Raw genomic sequence first — 16,784 nt, forward strand, 5'->3', positions numbered from 1 at the left:
ATGGAACCCGAGCCCCATGCAGTGGGAGCACGGAGTCTCAACCACTGGACCACCAGGGAAGTCCCTGCAATATTATTTTAGAAGGGTAAACTTGGGTGGAGATGTGGGGAATCTGGTTGAAGGAGGAGGAGTGGCGTGGGGCTGAGGGAGAAGCAGAAGCAGAGAAAAAAGGGTGGAGGTGTAAATGGCAAATTTTGCCTCAGGTTTTAAAATGGTTTTTCATTCTTCCGAATCAATCTCCAAACTCAATTCATTCCTTAGCTCCTACTCCAACGCCTGAATTCCAATGTCAGTATCTCCACCTGGAGAGCCAAGTCAACACATCCACGATGCTAACTCACCTGTGGGTGGTCCCGCCTACTCCTTCCTCCTGCTGCTTCTCTACGTGGTGGTTCTTATGTGACTCTTTGGCTTCATACCTGACACCACCAACTACGTGTCTCACTGTTTTAGCCCAGAGCCTGAGGAAGCTTCATTTTTTCCTTCTCCCAACCTCCCAGGCACACATCCGATTAATCATGAAATCTAATCAAGTAACCTCAGAAACAACCTTTTGTGTTCTGTAGAAATTAGAGTTCCTGCAGGAAGCACTCAAAAGGCTGAATGGCAGAGAGTTTAATGAAGAGCCCACTTACAGAGCAGGGATGAGGAAGCTAGGAAAGAATAACGAAAGACCCAGGGACAACCATAGGATGCTATTAACTCCCTGGGAAATAAGGGGCAAGGGCGGCAGTGGAATTCTCAAAAGTCCCTTATATGTGAGCTTGGGACTCTGGAAGAAGGGCCACCCAATGGGATCCGAAATTGCAGTGCAGCCACTGCCAAAACTGCATTGAGGCAAGAGTGGGGCAGGGAGAACGGACGCCCTGACCACTCTCCCTCCCCCCCACCCCCATCCTCTCATCTTCTACTGGTGCTTCTCACTGACAAAGACCAATGAAAAATCAGAGGGCAAAGGAATTTAGTGCTATAGGTCATAGGGCTAAGTCTCCTGGGGCACAGAAAGGACTGAGATGGGAGCAAACTGGACCTGGTGGGGTAAGAACAAGTGGAGAATAACCAGCCCCAAATCATCTCCTCCCTTCAATACTTGACAAGGCAGCCTTCATTTGTATTCTCTCTTTCCTAGACAGCTGGACAAAATCTCCCCGATTGTCCCAGTTTGTGACCTAACTTCATTTTAAACCAATTGTTAATGTCTTAACAATTTTAATGCTGACAGATGGTGCTTATGTGTAATATACATCCTGGGTGGGGGGCACCCATGGCTCGCACTATACCCCAAGGCTGTGGCTCCTTTCCTATGTGTTCCCCTCAAGAGAATATGAGGAGCTGTACACAGACCTGGTATCACATGATGGTTATGGAATTGTCTGCATTTCATTAAGAAAAATCACTTGCAAACTCTATTTAGAAAACTATTACAAACATATTCCTGGGGCCTAACAGGTATTCATAGTGGAAGCTCAATAGACACTTGTTGAAAGGATGAGTGTTACGTGTGACACACCCAATAGTGGATCTTTACACACTAACGTTTCGAATACTAGACCTCCACAATTAGACCTCCTGCTCTAGAGTGAATTTCTATGAATGTGATAGTACCCTTCTGTTACTTGCGCACACAGGTAGCTTCCCATTGTCAAGAAGTTCTTAATATGGTGGAAAAGATCTCGTCACCAACCCAACCTCCCACCCTCACCCTGACCTCACAGGTCTCCTCTCCCACCTCTTCCAACACCATCTGTTCCCTGTCTACACTGTGCTCCTTTTGAGAATACACTCAAAGTAGTGATCTCTGTGCCCTGTGCACGTTCCCTTGATATTTAACATTTTAATGCATGCTGGCCCAAATTCCAGCTGCCAGCACCTGACACGCTCTGCCCATGCATGGGGAAGACTTGAAGTGCCAAGGAATTAATGGCCCCTGGAAGCATCTCTTACCAACAACTTTCGAGAATGGGCATATAATTGCCCCAGCTCCCACCTCCCTCAGGTGGGATAACTCTGAGGCACATGTTCTGCATTGTTCTGTGACTTCCCCTGCAGGGTTAAGCTCTAGTTACTCTCAGTGGTAACTTGGGCTTGATGCATCCTCAATTTGCTTCCTTTCTTCCCTGCTTCACTTCCCCATTTCCCTACCAGTATTTCTTGGAATCACCTCTCGAATAAACTACTTGCCCTGGAAGCCTTATCTCAGGGTTGGCTTTTGGAGGAACCTAACCCAAGACATATCAGTGTTCTCTTTCAGTGTTGACTTACCTTTTCATATGCCATTATTTGTGTTTGGATTCCCTTTTCCTTCTTTTTTTTTTTAATGTTTATTTATTTATTTTTTCAGCTGGGGACACAATATTTCTTTTTTTTTAATATTTTATTGGAGTGTAATTGCTTTACAATGTTGTGTTAGTTTCTGCTGTATAACAAAGTGAATCAGCTATACGTATACATATATCCCCATATCCCCTCCCTCTTGCGTCTCCCTCCCACCCTCCCTATCCCACCCCTCTAGGTGGTCACAAAGCACCGAGATGATCTCCCTGTGCTATGCAGCTGCTTCCCACTAGTCATCTATTTTACATCTGGCAGTGTATATATGTCAGTGCTACTCTCTCACTTCGTCTCAGCTTACCCTTCCCCCTCCCCGTGTCCTCAAGTCCATTCTCTATGTCTGCGTCTTTATTCCTGTCTTGCAACTAGGTTCTTCAGAACCATTTTTTTTAAGATTCCATATATATGTGTTAGCATACAGTATCTGTTTTTCTCTTTCTGACTTACTTTACTCTGTATGACAGACTCTAGGTCTATCCACCCCACTACAAATAACTCAATTTCGTTTCTTTTTATGGCTGAGTAATATTCCATTGTATATATGTGCCACATCTTCTTTATCCATTCACCTGTCGATGCACACTTAAGTTGCTTCCATGTCCTGGCTATTGTAAATAGAGCTACAATGAGCATTGAGGTACATGACTCTTTTTGAATTATGGTTTTCTCAGGATATATGCCCAGTAGTGGGATTGCTGGGTCGTATGGTAGTTTTATTTATAGTTTTTTAAGGAACCTCCATACTGTTCTCCATAGTGGCTTTATCAATTTACATTCCCACCAACAGTGCAAGAGGGTTCTCTTTTTTTTTTTTTTTTTTTTAACAACAACAACTTTTTTTTTTTTTTAATATTTCAGCTTACTTTTTTTTTTTTAAACTTTGGGTTTATTTTATTTATTTATTTATTTATTTATTTATGGCTGTGTTGGATCTTCATTTCTGTGCGAGGGCTTTCTCTAGTTGTGGCAAGTGGGGGCCACTCTTCATCGCGGTGCACGGGCCTCTCATTATCGAGGCCTCTCTTGTTGCGGAGCACAGGCTCCAGACGCGCAGGCTCAGTAGTTGTGGCTCACGGGCCTAGTTGCTCCGCGGCATGTGGGATCTTCCCAGACCAGGGCTCGAACCCATGTCCCCTGCATTGGCAGGCAGATTCTCAACCACTGCGCCACCAGGGAAGCCCAAGAGGGTTCTCTTTTCTCCACACCCTCTCCAGCGTTTATTGTTTGTAGATTTTTTGATGATGGCCATCCTGACTGGTGTGAGGTGATACCACACTGTAGTTTTGATTTGTATTTCTCTAATGATTAGTGATGTTGAGCATCCTTTCCTGTGTTTGTTGGCAATCTGTATATCTTCTTTAGAGAAATGTCTATTTAGGTCGTCTGCCCATTTTTGAATTGGGTTGTTTGTTTTTTTGATATTGAGCTGCGTGAGCTGCTTGTATATTTTGGAAATTAATCCTTTGTCCGTTGCTTCGTTTGCAAATATTTTCTCCCATTCTGAGGATTGTCTTTTTGTCTTGTTTATGGTTTCATTTGCTGTGCAAAAACTCAAGTTTCATTAGGTCCCATTTGTTTATTTTTGTTTTTATTTCCATTACTCTAGGAGGTGGGTCAAAAAGGATCTTGCTGTGATTTATATCATAGAGAGTTCTGCCTATGTTTGCCTCTAAGAGTTTTATAGTGTCTGGCCTTATATTTAGGTCTTTAATCCCTTTTGAGTTTATTTTTGTGTATGGTTTTAGGGAGTGTTCCAATTTCATTCTTTTAAATGTAGCTGTCTAGTTTTCCCAGCACCACTTATTGAAGAGGCTATCTTTTCTCCATTGTACATTCTTGCCTCCTTTCTCAAAGATAAGGTGACCATATGTGCATGGTTTTATCTCTGGGCTTTCTATCCTCTACCATTGGTCTATATTTCTGTTTTTGTGCCAGTACCGTGCTCTCTTGATTACTGTACCTTTGTAGTATAGTCTGAAGTCAGGGAGCCTGATTCCTCCAGCTCCGTTTTTCTTTCTCAAGATTGCTTTGGCTATTCAGGGTCTTTTGTGTTTCCATACAAATTGTGAAATTTTTTGTTCTAGTTCTGTGAAAAATGCCAGTGGTAGTTTGATAGGGATTGCATTGAATCTGTAGATTGCTTTGGGTAGTATATTCACTTTCACAATGTTGATTCTTCCAATCCAAGAACATGGAATATCTCTCATCTGTTTGTATCATCTTTAATTTCTTTCATCAGTGTCTTACAACTTTCTGCATACAGGTCTTTTTTCTCCTTAGGTAGGTTTATTCCTAGGTATTGTATTATTTTTGTTGCAATGGTAAATGGGAGTGTTTCCTTAATTTCTCTTTCAGATTTTTCATCATTAGTGTATAGGAATGCAAGAGATTTCTGTGCATTAATTTTGTATCCTGCTACTTTACCAAATTCATTGATTAGCTCTAGTAGTTTTCTGGTCACATCTTTAGGATTCTCTATGTATAGTATCATGTCATCTGCAAACAGTGACAGCTTTACTTCTTCTTCTCCAATTTGGATTCCTTTTATTTCTTTTTCTTCTCTGATTGCTGTGGCTAAAACTTCCAAAACTATGTTGAGTAATAGTGGTGAGAGTGGGCAACCTTGTCTTATTCCTGATCTTAGTGGAAATGGTTTCAGTTTTTCACCATTGAGAGCAACGCTGGCTGTGGGTTTGTCAGATATGGCCTTTATTAAGTTCTGGTAAGTTCCCTCTATGCCTACTTTCTGGAGGGTTTTTATCATAAATGGGTGTTGAATTTTGTCAAAAGCTTTTTCTGCATCTATTGAGATTATCATATGGTTTTTATCCTTCAATTTGTTAATATAGTGTATCACATTGATTGATTTGTGTATATTGAAGAATCCTTGAACTCCTGGGATAAACCCCACTTGATCACGGTGTATGATATTTTTAATGTGCTGTTGGATTCTGTTTGCTAGTATTTTGTTGAGGAATTTTGCATCTACCCCTTTTACTTCTTTTTGTAAACATTTAAAAAAATAAAGGAAAAACAGAATAAAATATTAAAGCCTCCTTCATTATCTGTTCCCCTCTTTTCACTCTCCTATGCTGGTCTAATCCCCTTCCCAGAAGTAACCACCATTTGGTATGTATACTTCCAACCTTTTTCTGTATATCTATACATTCACATTTAAAAATATAACTACAGGGCTTCCCTGGTGGCGCAGTGGATAAGAATCTGCCTGCCAATGCAGGGGACACGGGTTCGAGCCCTGGTCTGGGAAGATCCCACATGCCGCGGAGCAACTAGGCCCGTGAGCCACAACTACTGAGCCTGCGCGTCTGGAGCTTGTGCTCTGCAACAAGAGAGGCCGCGATAGTGAGAGGCCCGCGCACCGCGATGAAGAGTGGCTCCCACTCGCTGCAACTAGAGAAAGCCCTTGCACAGAAACGAAGACCCAACGCAACCAAAAATAAATAAATAAATATATTTAAAAAAATATATATATATAACTACATACACACATGCATATATATGTTTGTATATATGCAAATGTAAATGCATTTACAAAAGTATATATACAATGATAAATACATGTGAACACACACCTATATAGGCCCTTTCACATGACTGAAATCACATACGTATTGTACTGTGACTTGCTTTTTTTTCCCAGTAATATGATACCCTTATATTCCAGAATATAGTATGGAGGTACTATAATTATGTAAACATTTCTCCTGTTGATGAACACTGAGGGTGCTGATACTTTTTCCACTGTGATAAAAAATGCTGCAATAACCGTTTATGTCCTTGTACACGTGTTAGTCATCCTGCTGATGAGTGTTTCTGCCTGGATTTTTTTAGTTGTAAGCAAGAGAAAACCCAACCTAAACTAGTTTAAGCAAAAAGCAAATTTATTGGCTGAGAGGGTGGATCTAACTTTAGAATCAGCTGCTAGGGGCTCAAGAGGTATCACAGAGCCCTGTGCCCTCCCTACCCCCAACACACACACACTTCTGTTGTCCTCTGTGCTGTTTCATTCCCAAGGCCTTCCTTTTCAGGGGCAAAGTGGCTGCCAGTAACTCCATGCTTTGATTCTCAAAAGTCCACGTCCATTGGAAAACAGAGGACAATTTTCCTTCAGTAGCTCTAGGCAATGTCCCCAGATTGTGTCACATTGACTCACATGCCCATCCCCGAACCAATTCTTGAGGCTGGAGGGATGTAATGCTTTTATTGGCCATACCTAGGCACAGACCCCCTTGTGACATGGACTGAAGATGAGGTAGTGGAGAGATTCCCAAGTTATTCTTGCTCCTGTTACTAGAAGGGGGAAGGAATGCTGTGTAGCAAGAGAAGGAATCATGATGGATTTTTGCAAGTTGAAACATAGGGGTAGAGTGTGCATTAAAAATTTTTGATAGCTACTGCCAAATTGCTCTCTTGAAATTTTATCTCAATTTATATTTCCAGCACCAACAACATCCACAGTCTCTTTATCCACAGACTTAAGACACTGGATATTATTAGTATGTTAAATTTTAACTGACCTGATGGCTAAAAATGCTATCTCACTTTTTTAATTTGATTCCCCTGATGCCTAGTGATGGTGAGTACCCTTTCATGTGTTTAGCCAATCTTTCCATTTCTTTTTCTGTGAACTCCCTATGAATATCTTTTGGTCAACCTTTGATTAGGTTTTGTTTTTTTCTTATTGTTTGTATCAGCTCTTTATATATTAAGGAGATTAGAACTGTGAGCCTAAGGGACCTCACTGTAATCCATCACGATACCTATTACAAAGTGGAAATCAACAATTATTTGTCATGTGAGTGAATAAATAAATGAGTGAATGAATGATTGAGAGAGTGAGTGAATAAATGAATGAGTTAATAGTTTCGTTTGTCCTGTTTGGTACTAGGACCTGAGAAAGAGTGAAATATCCCTTTTCCAGTATATTTTTCTGGAAGTTTCCCTGTAAAGTTTCTCAGTAAGCTTTTCTGTAAGCTGTGAGAAACGTTTGAATCAAGTTAACAGGGGCACATCATACCGCATTCCTTTTCAGACATTTCCCTCATATTCTCTTGCCCTCACTCATCCTGTTGATAACAGCACATGACCTACTGCGTGTGATTCAGACTCACACACACACATTCACCCCCTTTGAAGCATCAGCCCTGGAGCTCTGTTGAGACCTGTGTCTGCCACTGGAGTCGGCTAGTACGTTGCTGGGTTAAACATCCATCCAGGATTTCAGAGGGACTTGAGAATCATTGTTTTTGGCTGGAATCCTGGGTTTGAGGTTTCTTCATGTAGGACTCAGAAAAAGGATTTGGAAATGTTGTCTCTAATCCCAAAGTATGTATTTGGGAGGCTGCCTTCACCATTACCCACCTAATAATACAGGCTCCCAGAGCTGTTTCGCCCAAGGGCATTCACTTCTTTAGTAGACTCAAAAGGAACTGATCCAGGGGATGGAAGACCTGGGTTCCAATGCTGGTTTTGATGGACAAGTTATTAACTGCTTGCAGCCCCGTTTTCCTTATCCTAAAATGTGATGGTTGGAATGGACAGTCTCTACATCCCTGTCCAATTCCAAGATTCTGAGTGGGATTCCGAATTCTGCTCTGCCACCAACAGTGTGTCCTCGGAGCTTTGCCCATTACTCATGAGAATGTCAACATTTGGGTAAATAGATATTTTGGGGTCAGCTCTATAAAACCCCAAAGTACGTATTGCATGTTGATTTTGGCACATGGACAAGCCTGAGCAGAGCAGTGTCAAGCATTTCACCGTGATAGCTGTTGGAAGAAAAGGCCCGGGGGGGGGGCGGTCTGGGTGAGCCACTTGGGATGAAGAGACTAGCCTGGGTCCTGTGGCACAGATGACCCTGCAGGAGAGGAGGAGGGAGAGGCCCAGGAGTGAATCTAGGTATCATAAAAAAATCATTAGATCCATGTTGGATCTACGACACTGTCTCAAAGCCACATTCTCGGGCAACAACGAAAGCTGTAAATAGATCCACACAGTTATCCAAGCATAGCAGAATAAAACTACAGGATGCCAGATCAAACAGGCTCAACCAAAGTTTTGGGTGAAGTCGTTGAATGTTGCTCATGCCTTCAGAGTGGGAAGCTCTGTTCAGAAGACTCACAACTGCGGGTGCTTTGGAGACAGCTCCAGGCTGCTAGGCTGGCTCTCCGCTCCCACCAGGAGCCAGCTCAGCATAGAAGAACCAGAGACAAAGACACTTTCTAAGGGGTGGCCTCGTCCTTGGAGGACTTGTAGCATAGCTCTATTGTTACTCAAGTGAAAAAAACTTAAAAAGCATTTGAGGCTCCCAAGCCTGCATGACTGAGAATTATAATAACATGGTGACATCTCAAAAAATTTTTTATTTTAACATAATTTCAAACTCCCAGAAAATTTGCAGAATTATACTGCATACTCTTTACATTCAGTGTTTGACCAGTTCTCCCTCCCACCCTTTTTATCCCCCTCTCTCTCTTTTCCTTCTTTCTTTCTTCCCTCCCTCCCATCTTTCTTTATCTTCCTTTCTTTCCTTCTTCCTTTTTTTTTTTTTCTGTCTTTCTTTCATATATACATATATATTCCTCCAGAACTGTTTGAGGATAACTCATAAAAATAATGACTTTTTACCCTTAAATATTTCAGTGTATATTTCCATATTTCCTGAAAACAAGGACACTCTCTTATATAATCACCGTGCCATTATCAAAATCAGGAATTAACACTGACATAGAACTATTATCTAGACTTCATTCAGGTCCCCAATTGTCCCAATAATGTTCTTTATAGTAACAGAAAATCCAGGATCTCTTGTTGCCTTCAGTTAACATGACTTTAGTCTTTTTTAATCTGGGAGAGCTTCTCAGTCTTTCTTTGTCTTTCGTGATATTTTTGATGACTACAGGCCAATTATTTTGTGGAATGTCCCTCAATTTGGGTCTGTCTGATGCTGTGGAATTTCCTTTTTGCTTCATGAGCCGCCTCCTGAAGTACGAATGCCCAGTTGGGATGGGACTGGCTGCAAGAAACAGCTTCCCCAGCCCAGCAGGCTGGAGCTCATGCAAACTCCCCCTTGCCCTGTCTTGGGGGTTTCCTCAACATCCTCCTCAAGCATTGTGGTTTCTCCCCCTGCAAGCATTGTGGGAAAGTCAGAAAATTTGCTTGTTGGAAGTTGGACTTACCATATTGTTGCCCACATACATAGTGTTGGGTGCAGCAGATAGATTCTTTGGTTCTATCAGAGTCAAATAGGAGGAGCATTAAATACCTATTAAAAGGCTGGGGAAGGGATTCAGGATGTGTAACAACTTCTTTGGGAAGATAAACTTTGAGTTCTAAACAAATCTATGTACAAATTAATTTCTGGAGCTTATAGAGGACTCTGCGCGGGTGGGTTTCTATTTGCTTTATGGTTAAATTTTCTATCATATGATCCCATCTTGGACTCTACTTGGATAGGTTTCATTACTTAGGTTTTACGCATAGCTTTACTCTAAAGCAGTTTCCCCTGCAAGTTGGTCCCATGGCATGAAATCTGGAAATTAAAATGATGTAAACTTCCAGTGAATCTATCCATGATTAATCAAGCTCACTGACCCTGACGTTTCATTAGCAAATGAAGGAGGTTGGAAGAAAATGGGATGGTGTGGAATCAGAGATCTACTCCAGGTGCTTCATCTGTGACTTGACAGACAATTGAGGGTGTTCTCTAGGATTGGGGCATTTCTCAACAAACCTGCCAGTCAGCTGAGGAATTCTCTGGATGAGAATCACAGAGTCAAAGTCTTAGCAGTGCAGTGATTCTTACAAATTGCAGTCAAATCTGAGAATGGTTTCCAGTGTCATCCCTGAAATGAACTTTAGCAAGATCATCTGGGTATAAGGACTGTCTCCAGCTTTAACCAGTAATTAGAAGCCAACATATATAAATACTTGAATGAATAACAATTCTCAGGACACAAATAAGAGTTAAATTAGTTCTTGAAACATAATTCCAGTTCTCAGGTCTTTGGAGTCATGGGAGATTTGTATAGTTATGATTCTGTATCATGTGAAGAACAATCTCATGTTTTACAGGTCACTGTTGACTGTGGATATACCTCCCTTTTAATCAATCAGTCAATTATTATTTTAGGGGTAGTGTAAAGAATACTGTTCTAGAAATCAGAAGGATGACAACCTAATCGTTAATCACTTGTCAGGAACTGGGTACTAACTGTGTGATAGACACTACATAGCCCCTAGGGATAGAAAGAGAAGTGAAAAATAGTCCTTATTTGCAAGGAACTATAACTGTAGGAGAAGAAAAGATAAACTAAAAAAGAGATAAGTTCCTTTTTAAAGTGTAGTATGAGGCATTAAAAATAGAAAGAAGCACAGAGGATCATAGAGGTAGAGATGGACAATAGCTAACTCAGCTAAAATTGGTGTGAGGAAAACTATGGTGAAAGTGCCCAGAGGAAGTTATGATTGAGCTGAGTTTATAGAATGGATAGAAGCCAGGCAAATGGATGGGACAGGGAGGGTGGGCATCACAAGCAGAAGCTATAGTATGTTTAGCACATAATGGTGGGCTGCTGGCTGGGACTTTGGGGGACTGTAAGTTATTCAGTATGGATGGATGTAGGGGAGAAGCAGGAAATGAAGCTGAAAGAATAGGGAAGGGAAAATTATGGAAAATTTGTAGATCGCATGTGGAGCTTGAAATGTCTTCTCAAGGTTACTCAGAGTCATCAAAGGGACTTCAAAAAAAGGCAGGGTTATTGAATGGCAGGGGTTGGAAGGGCCAGAGATTAGAGGCAGGCACAGCAGCTAGGGAACTGTTGTAATAGAATATCAAGCAGTAATAGTGACCTAAACTAAGATAATGGCCCTGAGGCTAGAGAAAATGGTGTAGATTAGAAGGATATTTCAGAGATGGAGGCATTAAGACTTGGTGATTGATGGTATATGAAGATTATGAAGAAGCATCAGTGAAAGATGATGCTAAGATTTCAGTCTTTGGTGACCGGGAGGGTGTTGTTACTGTTCACTAAAATAGGGAAACTACTAGTTGGTCTGGGAGAGAAAAAAAGATGTTGCATTCAGATTTTCGTGCATGCAGAGTTTGACGTGCCTGAGGGACATCCAAGTGATGATATAAGAAGCTGGAGGTTGGGCTTCCCTGGTGGCGCAGTGGTTGAGAATCTGCCTGCCAATGCAGGGGACACGGGTTCGAGCCCTGGTCTGGGAAGATCCCACATGCCGCGGAGCAACTGGGCCCATGAGCCACAATTACTGAGCCTGCACGTCTGGAGCCTGTGCTCCGCAACAAGAGAGGCCGCGATAGTGAGAGGCCTGCGCACCGCGATGAAGAGTGGCCCCTGCTTGCCACAACTAGCCCTCGCACAGAAACGAAGACCCAACACAGCCATAAATAAATAAATTAAAAAAAAAAAAAAAAAAAAAGAAGCTGGAGGTTGAGTTCCAGATCATTGAAAGAACTAAAGTTGAAGATAAGACATTTGGAAGCTATTGGCACAGAGGTGGTAATAAAATTAATAGGACAGATGAGCCCAGGAAAATATATATGGTGAGACAAGAAGGATACAGAGAACAAACATTACAAGAGTGGGATTAGGGAGAGTCGTCTGCCAAGGAGAGTCTGAAAGGAAGCAGTAAGAGAAGTGGAGGCAAACCAGGAGAGAGGGCTTTCATGGAAGGAGGCCAAGGAGCAAGTGTTAAGGGCATCATGTAGGCAGAGATGTCTTATGATAAAGACAAATATGGCTTTATTGTAAGGTTTGTCAATCACAGGTCAGTTACCCTTAGGAAGACAACTTTCTGTGGATTGGTGGGGGAGGAAGCTAAACAACAGGATTAAGGAGAATGGTAGAGGAAGAGGGGAGAGTGAGTGTAGGTGAAACCATCCAGAAGCTTGTTGGAGAGAAGACATAGAAGACAGTAGCTTAAAAGAGGGCATAGGTTCTAAGTGAGGGAGAAGTAAGGGAAATATGACTTTATTTATATGCCGGAGCCAAAGATCCAGTAGAGAGAGACTAGTAGAAGTTTTAGGAGGGAAAGATTCAAAGATTCTGCATCTAGCAAAATTATAGGACCTTGGGCAAATTCCTTCACCTCCCTAAATTGCAATCTCTTTTCAGTTTCCCTTTTTCTTCAATAGTACACTTTGGTGATGTGTTCCACATTGGTAAGATAGATTGCTTCGTTCCTCTCAGTGATTGCATATTATTCCATTGTATGGATTACCTGTAATTTATTTAGCTGATTCCATAATAATGGGTCAGATGGATTAGATGGTTTCCAATATTTTCCTATTATAGGCAATTCTGTTCTATCTCATTTTGCACATGTGCAAGTATATTTATAGAGTAAATATCTAGAGATGATATTGCTAGGTCAAAGGGTATGTGAAATTTTAATGTGGAGATATTTGAATTTGAACAGGTTTGAAAATGCTCAGAATGAAGGGCGATTGGTTTGGGCCTAATGCATCACCTGATTATTCACAAGGGAAAGTAGGATAGACAGTAGGATGGGAAGCAAACATGTGGCCACACCTCTGTAGACTTTTAGTCCAGTAAAACAAAGAGGTGAGTCAAGGCAGAACTAGACAAGAACATCACTCTTCTGTGACGCCATGGCCATTGTGTGGCCAGGGCTCCTGAAGATCCCTAGCCTATGATATGTTCCATGAGGTTGCACCTGAACTTTGTATGCCAGATGTCCAACTCCTAGGAAAAGCTTGGCGTTTTCCCATGGAGAGGGGAGGTTCTATCAACTCCTACCTTAGGAGCTTGTAATTCCGGGCAAGCGGCCTCTTTAAAGCCAGGTCTTGGATTAAGCTATAACATAGGAACTTCAGGGTGAAGGAGCAAGTTATGAGACTAGATAAGTAGCATAGCAAAACCAGAGCAGTAACAATGAAACCAGTCTCTGTCAGATAAGAGCTTGGTATATCTGCAGCTCCAATCTCCACCTCCTGTCCCTTAACATCAAAGAGATGAGATAGACAATGCAAGAACTGAGTGTCATAAAATCAAGAAGGTGTCCTATCCCTTGCAATCTACTCCCTATGGAGCCCCAAACCATAATTACATTTCTGGGGCCAGAGTCCCCCAGTACCAGATGATGTTCCCATGAGGAATTAGGTGTTTGTTTCAACAGGGAAAGATAAATCTAAGACACCATGTCTGATAGCAGGGCACTCCCTTTTCCAATCTCCTGCACTTTAACATATGAGGCATTTTCCTGTGTGTTAACAGGTGAGGTCGAGGAGAAAATGGGGCTGGAGGAGAATATTCGCATTCCCCAGAGAAGATATAGGAAAGTTGAGTGAAGAAAGCTATGGCCACCCATTCACCCATATTGATTCCTTTATCAAAGAGCACTGGAGGTGGATGTCTCTTTACCTGATTTAATGTTTCTGCAGTTCAGGAACTACCATGTACAGCAGTTAAGTCAGAGTTGTGGGTTCTGGACCCAGCTCCTCCATTCTCTGGTTGAGTGACCACTGAATTAACCCACTGAGGCTCAGAGTCTAAGTTTATAAAACAGGAGTAATAACAGTATACTTATCTCAAAGATAATATGGGTAGATACTTGACAATATGGCCTGGCACATACGAGCTAGTTAATAACTGTTAGCTATTACCATTAATAAGAATCCCACAGCGCCAGTTGTGTTACCACTTGTTTTGTACCAAAGCCAGTATTATAGTACCTATTGTTACAAACCCTCGGACAGCATCATCTCTGTGGATTCTTCTCCCCGGATCATGTGTGGCTTCTGTCTGTGCAGACATGGCCCAGGAAATTATGTGGCAGGAAGATACAATGCATTTGCAGAGCTGGGAGTTAGGCTAGTGGTTTTTAAAGTGTGTTCCTTGAACCAGCAGGATTAGCATCACCTGGGAATTTGTTAGGACCTACTACAGACCTACTCAAGGCCCCTACCCTTCAAGGCCCCTACCCTTCAAGGCCCCTACCCCTCAAGGCCCCAGGTGATACTGAGATCATGCTAAAGTGTGAAAACCACTGAGCTAGACTCTGGAATGCCACTGAACTTTCCTAAGAGGCACAGGAAGAGTTGAGTGGAAGAAGAAATCCAAGATGGCATGCCTGTAGCTCACAGCCAGATTGGGGTGAATGACTTAACAATCTTGCCTATTCTTGAATGCTCTCTGCTATGGCTGGGAACAGCCTGTCAAGCTGCAGACATTTCCTTTTCTCTTTCTCTCCCCACTTCTCTCCCACAAGACACAAGATAGTTCCTGCCCAGACATCTCAGATTACCATTTTTTTCCTCAAAGCCAATTAAAGGTCTCTAATCCCTCCTGTGTTTGCCTAAAGGATGAATTTGATCGGAAGAGATGAATGGGAAGGGCAAAATCCTAGAAGGGCTTTTTGGGAAAGGAAGTTTCTGCTCCAGTGGTGGGAACACACCCTCTCTCGCTAAGCTTCTTATGAACTGGGGAATTTTTTGAATTACAACTTCCATCCCGCCTGACTTTCATCTCAAGCTCCCGATTGTGCTTTCAAAGGCAGTGTCTGACTTCATCCTTAGTATTAATACTTTGGAGATATTTTTTCCCCAAGGATAGCTCAAAGATCCCCAAAGTAATAGTTTGAATCATTTGAATTATTCCTTTCTGTAGGTTGAAAGGAGGTGAATATCAGCAATTTCTTATGATTAAACTTAATATATGGACCAAAGGATGCTTATCTGCGACCCATCGTTCTGTGTTACTCAGGTTATTTTTTGAGGACTTCTGGGCATAGATCCCCTCCTTTGCGGGGCCACCTAGAGTTGTCACTTTCTGGCTGGAGTCCTTATATAAATAATTTGACCTCCCAAGTCTCACTTTCCTCATCTCTAAAGTGGGGATGCTATTACCTTCCTTACAGGTTGATGCAGGATTAAAAGGGAAATCGTACATGGTGTGTCTGGTGTGGTGCCCTAATTCTAATTGGTATTATATGTTTTAGTGGCCTTGTTCAGTGAAGCTGGAGGTAACACTCTTGAAACTCGTATCTGCACCTCTTCTGCTATGTCTTAGCTCTGTTCTGCACGTGTCTAGGTGGTGATCTTCCAAGCCATAATTGTTACTCATCTAGAAATAAGGGGTCTGGACTTTTTTTTTTTTTTAAGGCCCTTAGACAATATGCATTGTTATGAGATGGTAAGAAAGTGAAATATTTTTTCTGCCTTAAGTAAACGTTATTATTCTTCATTTCAGAGAAGCATCAGATGAATTTATTTATGTGTTTTGGAATCTCAGTAGGAGAAGAGAAAGCAGCCCAGTAAATGAAGGCAGAAAGTTCTGGCTTCATCATTAACTGGACTGTGCAACCTCTGAGGACTGACTTAACCTCTGAGTGTCTCTGTTTTCCTGTCCTGCACAGGAGGATTACATACATGCCTCAACCTACCTCAGTGAGGATGGAAGTGATAGAAAGAGTTAGTGCTTCATGAAAGTGCTTTGAGCTTTGGAAGCAGAGATGTTGTATAGATACAAGGTGTTATTACATTACACAAGGATGATCATTTTTCTTTGGCAATAGTCATGACACCAGGAAAACTTATCTTCTATTACAGTTCAAAAGCGGAATAGAAAGAACAAAGTTTTTTTGGTTTGTTTTTTTGTTTTCAGTAGAACCATCATCACCCCAGAGATGTTTTGGAAAGTGTAACAGGAGTATTCTCAATGGCCTTCAAGAGCAAGGTTAAGAGCTCCCTGCACTTGGTTCTTCCTCCCCTACCCAGTGGTAAGAGTCCTGATGGATTGTCTTTCTGGTTAATTATTAGATGTTAAAAAGGGAAATGGGAATCTGATACCCTGTAATTTGGACTGTTCACAAAAGACGCTGTGAATTTTCAAAGGTGGGCATTGATTGGAAATTTGCATGTGTTCCCAGCCAGTCTTGTTTACGGAGACGTCCTATTCTTGGAAGTAAACAAGGAGAAGCAATTCAACGTCCCCATCGATAAAAGGGCTTGCCTTCCGCAGCTAAAATGTTCTGTGGCTTATTCGTAAACTGAGAGTTGAATAATGATGGGTGTATGGGGCCATGCACGAGCAAAGAACTGGGAAGCTTCACTGTCCTTAATGTGAAGCTGTTTGTATTTGTAGAGAGATGAGGAAAGTGATGTTTGAATGGGAACTGGAGTCTGGGGGCTCAGCTTTTTTTCTTGTTAAGTGAAAGTGCTTGTAGCTTTTTGTTTATATCAAACTATGCAGATGAAACTCATGCACATAAGGAGAGAAATCCTATAGAACTGCCAACAAAAAATATTTAATGACTCGGGTTCTTTGCCAATTTTTGCCACTCACTACTAGAGGATCAGCAGACTGCTGAGCATAAATGTGTATTTTGAATACTTTCCTCCCTTAAAAACATTCCAGCCATTGCCACTGATGCCCCACTCATGGGGC

General features: G+C 41.8%; 1 protein-coding gene and 1 long non-coding RNA gene across 4 annotated transcripts in view; one reads left to right on the forward strand and one right to left on the reverse strand.

The window, feature by feature from the left end:
* Positions 1-16,784, forward strand: part of LOC309644496 (adenosine 5'-monophosphoramidase HINT2-like) — a 137,769-nt gene that overhangs the window by 34,479 nt on the left and 86,506 nt on the right. The window lies entirely within an intron of this gene.
* LOC309644511 lies at positions 296-16,781 on the reverse strand. The gene is made up of 2 exons (XR_014254468.1): positions 5,837-16,781; positions 296-5,525 (listed from the first exon to the last, which is right to left on the reverse strand). It is a non-coding gene; the product is annotated as an uncharacterized lncRNA (long non-coding RNA).

This window comes from Balaenoptera physalus (genome assembly GCF_965194825.1).
Source record: "Balaenoptera physalus genome assembly, chromosome: 16".
NCBI lineage: Eukaryota > Metazoa > Chordata > Mammalia > Artiodactyla > Balaenopteridae > Balaenoptera > Balaenoptera physalus.